The sequence below is a fragment of the Camelus dromedarius genome, chromosome 22 (genome assembly GCF_036321535.1).
Source record: "Camelus dromedarius isolate mCamDro1 chromosome 22, mCamDro1.pat, whole genome shotgun sequence".
Taxonomy (NCBI): domain Eukaryota; kingdom Metazoa; phylum Chordata; class Mammalia; order Artiodactyla; family Camelidae; genus Camelus; species Camelus dromedarius.
The window spans coordinates 13,979,024-13,986,800 of NC_087457.1; the positions used below are offsets into that span (position 1 = coordinate 13,979,024).

The 7,777-nt window shown below is 36.0% G+C and overlaps 1 long non-coding RNA gene across 1 annotated transcript in view; it reads right to left on the reverse strand.

Annotated features, from left to right (window-relative positions):
• The window catches only part of LOC116149130 (uncharacterized), a 66,764-nt gene extending 64,508 nt beyond the window's left edge, over positions 1 to 2,256 (reverse strand). Inside the window, exon 1 of the long non-coding RNA XR_004132743.2 lies at positions 2,181 to 2,256. This is a non-coding gene — a long non-coding RNA (uncharacterized LOC116149130). The remainder of the gene's footprint in view (positions 1 to 2,180) is intronic.
• Between the last annotated feature and the right edge of the window lie 5,521 nt (positions 2,257 to 7,777).

Here is a 7,777-nt window from a genome sequence, read left to right on the forward strand (position 1 = left end):
ACATCTTAGGGGGGCATTATAGTTTTCTCCAATTTGCTAACGAAGACTAATTATCCAAATAATTCAGCCTGACTATCTGCTCTTGACCACTGCAAATCCCCCTGCTGTTCCTTAAAGCTCTGTTTGTTCCCCACTTTTTCTCTTGTTTTAAACCCCTCACTGTTCTGAGTGCTTTTTATTTAAAGAGAAATTGGATACCTACTGCGTAAATTTCGGCAGGGAGTCCTTTAATGTAGACTGTAGCAATTTTCTCCAGGAATATGCTAATAATTACAACAGCTAGGGACCTCAATTTTGTTATCTATGGAGAAGGAATCATGTGGAAAAAGGAGAAAAAAAAAAAAAAACTCAACTCTCTATGCTCCTGAAAAGAAACAAAAAAGGAACAAAATAATAAAAGTGAAAGGAAAACAAAGTTATTTGTTAAAATGTGGGCTGGAAATAGACAGGTGCTTAGAAGTCGTGACTGAGGCCATTGGTCTTCATGCAGGCTCTTAGGAAAAGCCACGCATGAAGGGAGAATGGTGAACTTTGGTCCCAAGGGAAGCAGGCTGAGTGCTAGCCTCTGTAGTCATGGCAACAGAACATCCCCTTGTGCTCCTCAGGACTCAGAACGGGACCTACTAGAGTCCTCTCTGTCTCCTCTGCTCGAGGTATGGGTGTCTGAACGGCAATTCACCATCCTGAATTGCTGGTTAAAATTAGTTTAAGGGAGTTTTGAAATTTTTGTTTCTTGCTTTTGTTTAAAAGACAACTTTTTGAAATAAATTGCAGAGTTGTGTGCTTCAGAGAAAAGTTTCTGGGAAGTAAATACGGTTATCTTAGAACCCGATTCGTGTGGAAGTGATGTTGCATTCACACGAATTTGATCAACAGCACAGGTTATTTGCGAAGTGGATTATTTAAGGTGACCTGGGGTCTTCCACTTTTATTACCAAGCAGCTTTTGGTCGTCACAGACTGACTCCATCTGACCCTTTATCACAAAGTTCTGAACACACAGTCACTCTGTAAGCTTATTTCAACCAAAATGAAGGGAAAGAAGAGACTCCTTTTTAGAATTCCTATCGGAAAAATGAGGCAAAAAAAATCATTTCCACACTCTAGTGTGAAAATTAAACCGCTGGAAAGGAGAAAGAATTTGCTGATGATAGAACCAAAATCACATTCCAATAGGACGCAAGATCCTTACATTTTTTGCTTGTTTTTGTACGTTCGGCTTCTGAAACTCTGATTTTGATGATTGCTTTAAGAGTTCTTCTTGGACAAAGGTGTTGAGAAAGTTTGAAAACTAAAAAGGATCATAAATTCATTTTAATTAAAATAAGGATAAAACCAATATCCAAAAATAGGTTTTGGAGTTTCATAGGAGGGAAATTCTTTTTTTTTTTTTCTTTTAAAAGTTTTTGAGGATTTCTCTTTTAGGGGGGAGGTAATTAGATTTATTCATTTATTTATTAATGGAGGTAGTAGGGATTGAACCCAGGACCTCGTGCATGCTAAGCAGTCACTGTACCACTGAGCTGTACCCATATATATTTTTTCTTTAAAAAAAATTTTTTTTTGATAGACGGGATTTCAAAATTGTAGAATAGATAAACAAGATTATACTGTATAGCACAGGGAAATATACACAAGATATTATGGTAGCTCACAGAGAAAAAAATGTGACAATGAATATATATATGTGCATATATAACTGAAAAATTGTGCTCTATACTGGAATTTGATGCAACATTGTAAAATGATTATAAATCTATAAAAAAAAGTTAAAAAAAATTTTTTTTGTTGTTCTAAGAGGGGAAATTCTCAAAAGCAACCAAATAATTTAATGATGGTAATATTATTAATAATAATCTAAGTAACATTTATTGAATGATGTTTAGAGGTGCCCAACATTTTATATAAATTATCTCATTTATTTATTTATTTCTACTTGACTGAAGAAACACAGAGAATTTAAGGATCTTCCCACATAGCTAGTCATTGGTAAAGTCAAAATTTAAACCTGGGCCATCTGACACCAGGGACTGAGTTTCTAATCACCCCATGACACTCTGCTGTGCTTCTAGGCTATAATTTAAAACAGATACAAGATTTATATACTATAGAATAATGAAATGGTTATATCATTGAAGAATCTACTAATCATATCATGATATAGGCAGAAGAACAACCAACCATCATTCCTGTGAGCTCCCACTGAGCGTCAGGGGTTCCACTGGGCACAATGAGTATATTGTTTCCACTTCTTACCACGAACCTGCAATGAAAGAAACAGTATCCTCATATTTTACATGAAGAAATAAAGCCTGGGGGTATCTTAATCAGCTGCCCAGGATTATATTTAAGCCACAGGCTGAGCTGGGGCACGAGCCCAAGTGTGCGTGACCACAGAGCATCTGCTTTGTCCATGTTTGTTTCCAAGTGATCCTTGAGATGAAGCTTTAGTTTTACCAAAAGGACAAGGCATCCAGATCTCTCTTCCTAGTGCCTGACCTTATGTTCCTACTAAAGTTGTTGATGAGATAAGTGTATTGAGGTATTGTCTCCAGAAAACCTGAATAAGCTACCCTATATCTGAGGGGAAGATGATGGTTTATCTTTCTAAAATGAAGTGACCATCATTAGTTGACTAACTTGATCTTCATCCTTAAATACTTGAACAAATGATAAAAATGAATGAATGAATGAATGAATGAATGAATGAATGGGTAAGCAAAGAAGACAACTGCTGACTAAAAATTGTCACTCGCCACTGGTTCTACAAGAATGAAGCCATTCACCACCGCAGTCGCTGACCTTCAACACACCCTGCGAGGAGTTCGGGGTGGAAATCGGGAATGATTCACTCTGTGCTCTGGGAAAAACAGGCAGAACAGGCCCTCAGATAGTTATTACAAAGAGTGCTGACAAGAACATGTGATACACACCCCCTAGAGTCTATCTGAGAGTGTCACAAAGTCCTGAGCTTGACATATTTTTGGTCTGTGAGATAATACCATACCGTTTTCCCAAAATGATGGAGCAGTTTCTACTACATCTTTTTCTGAATAATATTGCACAATTATTCAGCCTCCCCTACATCCTCACCAACATATGACATTGTTACCCTTTACTAATATGTTCGGTTTGAAACGGTATCTTATTGTGGCTTACATCTGATTTTCTCTCTTTATGGATAAAATTGAGCATTCCTTTCATGTATTTTATTGGCATTGCCTCTTCTGTGAAATATCTAGACGTTTTTATTTTTGCTCACTTTTTCTACTGGGTCATTTGCCTTTTTTATCAGTTTGTAGATCTTTTATATATTATGGACATTAAATGTTATAAATTTAACCTATTGCAAATAACTTCTTCCAGCTTACACACTGATTTCACTTATTTATGTGGACTTCTGATGAACAGAACTTCTTGATTTTAATACATTCATATTTGTCAGTATTTACCTTTCTTCTGTGTATACAAAGGCAATTGTCCTTAATTCAAAGTAATGAAAACATTTTGCTCAAAGTTTTACAGTTTTGCCTTTTGCATATATGTATTTAATCCAGCTAGAGTTGATATTCGCTATGGTGTTATAAACCTAGTTTCCCCATATGTGTGGGTGTGTTTCTGAGCTCTCTCTTCTGCTTTTCCAATTTGTCCATCTTTGTGAATTTTGTAATTTTTATAGTTTATGGTAATAGTTGTATCTGATAAGGCAAATCCAATTACTTTGTTCCTCTTAAGTGATGTCTTCTTGTACCTTTGATCTTCCCCATAAATTTTAAAATAAGTTTGTTAAATTCCCCCAAAACCTGTTGGTATTTTGATGAGAGTTGAATCACATCATTAGAGCAATTTGGTGAGAATTTATATACTTAAGATACTGTCTTTTCATTATTAATTTACAGGCTGTGCCTGTGGTATGGTTTCTATTTATTTCTTTGAAAATATTTTCTTCAATATAATTTTCTCCATACTAATTTAGTACATTTATTGCTTGATTAATTCCTTGGGACTTTACTTTCTTTTTATTTCAAGCCAATATAAAAGCTATCTTTTAATAATTACCTTTTATAAATGTATTTGAGCATGTATCAAATTGAAATTGATTTTTTTATCCTTTTTAAAATAAGCTTTATTTTTTAGAAGAGTTTTAGATTTAAAGAAAAAATTTGGAAGACAGGACAGAGAGTTCACATAAATTCTGCCCCAGTTTCCTGTATTATTAATGCATTTGTTGTAATTAATGAACCAATATTGACACACTGCTATTTAACTGAAGTACATACTTCATTCAAATTTCCTTTGTTTTTACATAATATCCTTTGTCTATTCCAGAATTTCCACAGGACACTTAGTTACCATGTCTCCTTAGGCTCCAATTCACTTTGACAGTTTTTAAGAATTTCCTTGGCTTGCTGACCTGGACAATTTTGAAGAGAACTGGTCAGGTATCTTCTGTAACCCTCTATTGGAATGTGTCTGACATTTTTTTCATGGTCATAGGTTTTGGGGAAGAAGACCACAGAAGTGATGGGTTATTTTTGCTCCATTTTATCAAGGGTACATAGTGTGAGTGCATATGTATAAGAATATTGAATCACTATGTTGTACATCTGGAACTAACATACTGTTTTAAGTCAACTATACTTCAATGAAACAAGAAAAGAATACATAGTGTGGAAGTTGACCTTGGCGATCTGGCTGAGGTGGTGTCTGTCAGGTTTCACCACTGCAGGGATATTCTCTCACACCCCCTTGCCATACTATAATTTTTAGAAGGAAGTCACTGTGCCCAGCCCATGCCTAAGGAGTGGGGAGTCGTGGTCCACATTTTTGAGGGCCAAATACCTATACAAGGTAATTGGAATTCTTCTGCACCTGAAACTGTCTCTTCTTCCCCATTTATCTATTCAGTAGTTTATGTATATCAGCATGGACTCATGAGTAATTTAGAGTTTTGCTCTAATCTGATGCTACTTTATTTATATTGTTGCTAAACTGGTTCCACCCTTGGCCAAACTGGAGCACTTTCAATTGGCTACTGGGTTTCCTCTGTGGATACACCCTTACTGTGGACTTTTTTTTTCTCCTGAGCCCTGCCTTTACAATCGTTTTTTTATATATTGACCTTTCAGCAATTCAAATCATTTCCTTTTTCCACAACCATGTTATCTGCAAATAATGACAGGTTTTCTTCCTTTCAATTTATTACAATTCTTATACCATTTACTTCTTTCTTTTGCCTTGCCGCACTCAGCGAGGACCTTCAGAGTAGTGCCGAGCTGAAGGCGTAACAGCAGGTGCGTCTGCCTTGTTTTGGATGCTACGTGAGTAAGTTCAGCATTTCACTACTGAGCTGAATGTCAGCTGTGATATTTGTTTTCCTGTTTGCATTTCTGTTTTCTTTTCAGGATTTCTCTGTTGTTGTTCTTTTCTTTTTTGTTTTATCAAGTTGAAGAAGTTTCCTTCCAGCCCTACCTTGCTGTCTTAGTTAATTTGCCCCAGAAGGAGACTGAAAAAAGATGATTTAAATGCAATAATTTATTTGAGAGGTAATCTCCGGAAACACCATAAAGAAAATGTTTAGTGAATTAGGGAAGCGAAGGAGACCATTGAAAGGTGCTTTATAAAGCCAGTTGTTTCCAGGAGTCAGTATAAAAGCACTCCTTAGAGTTATTCAAAGGGAGAGATGGGAGAGCTGGGAGTCCTTGGTTGAGGGCTGCCAGGGAGGGAGCAGGGGGCTAATTCTCTGGCACCTCTGGCCTGCCTTATGGACCGCAAACCAGGAAAATCTCTTAGGCAGACACTGGCAGGTAGAAGTCTGGCTGAGTGTGCTGGGGTGAGTGCAAGGGCACGTGGGCAGCATCTGTTACATTTGCAAGGATGCTGTGTTTCATTGTCTTCTTACAAACAGATGTTGGATTTATCCGATACGCTGAAGATCATGTGATTCTTCTGCCCTAATCTGATGCTAACAATAATAAATTATTATTTTATATTACATTATTATTAATTGGCTTTTGAATGTGAAATGACCTTGCATTCTTGGGATAAATACAACTTGCCAAGTTTTTTCTTTTTCAGGATTTTTGCATCTCTATTCATGGAATGAGACTGGCCTGTAATTTTCCTTAATACTGCCTTCATCAGGTTTTTGGTTTCAGGACTATAGCAAATCTCATCATTTGAGATTCGATTTATTCTAAGCTCACACTTTTCTCTCCACATTGGTGTTTTTCTTATACCCTGAAGACAGTGGGATGTAGAATTACAATGGGCTAACATAGTTTGGGGATATTGGCAATGGAAAACTCTGGGTAGAACTGGGATCAACATAGCTGTGTCACTCCAACGGCACTGATGATTAGAAATAAGAGAACAGATATGGGTGTTAATTTAAAAGTCTATTAAATACTAGTTTTTTTTCTTAAACAATTTGTTCCTTCTCTTTTTTGTTAATTTTATTTTTTATTGAAGTGTAGTTAATCTATAATGTTAGTTTCAGGTGTACAGCAAAGTGATTCAGTTATACATATACATACATATATATTTTTTCTTTTCAGATTCCTTTCCATTATATGTATTACAAGAAATTGAGTATAGTTCCCTGTGCTATAAGTAGGCCCTTGTTGTTTATCTATCTTATATATAGTAATGTGTATGTGTTAAATAATTTGGTTTTGCTTTAGAGTCCCCTCCCACCAAAATACCTAAACTATGTTAAGCATCACCTTTCAAATCTTTTGGAGACACGTTTACTTCTTTCCTTCCTCCAGTCTCAAATCAATAACATCACTCATCCTCTCTAATTACTACAGTATTTGTAAGGTTGCCCAGAGTAGGAAGAACTGTGAACAAGCCACATGGAGCCATACCAGAAACTCTTAGAAGGCAGTACGTGTCATCCTGGAGTTTTGCATCACATTATTTCTCACTATCTCTATATTAAGCAACATCATATAGAATGCTAAAAGATTATATATATATATATATTTCTATATATATTCTATGAAAAAATCATAGGCATTATACAAGGATAATATGGTAAGTCAAGATATGTGGCACACATATTCTGTTGTGCAACTTTGTAGTCATAATTGTTTTGCTCAATTTAATGGTTTTTTTTTAATTGAAGTGTAGTCAGTTTACAATGTGTCAGTTTCTGGTGTACAGCATAATGTGTGAAGTAAGCTAGAAAGAGAAAAATACCATACAATATCATTCATATGTGGAATCTAAAAAAAGAAAAAAGAGGACACTAATGGACTTATCCACAAAACAGAAACAGACTCATAGACATAGTGAACAATCTCTTGGTTACCGGGGGTGAAAGCAGGTGGGAAGCAATTTAATAGTTTCTTAAATTAAAAATTTTAAATGGGCTTTGTTTTAGATCCCATGTTTACCTAAACCAAACTAAAATATGACCTTCACAAAAAAAGATCGCTTTTTTTTTTTAGTTTCTTTTTGGGTGGGGAGTTAATTTTGTTTATTTCTGTTTAAAGGAGGTACTGGGGATTGAACCCAGGACCTCGTGCATGCTAAGCACACACTCTACCACTTGAACTATACCCTCCCCTCAATGATTGCTTTTTGAAATCAAATATAGAAACCTTTTTGTCATATATTTCTCTCCTTAAGTGTGTTGTGGACCTGACTCTCTGAGATCAGAGCCCCAGCCCCTAGTCTCCACATTCAGCTGAACCGTTGACACTCGCTCCTTACTGAGGAGTCTTGCAGGGCCAGGGGTCCATCTGACTGCTCAGTAGTGCTTCTCTTAATCA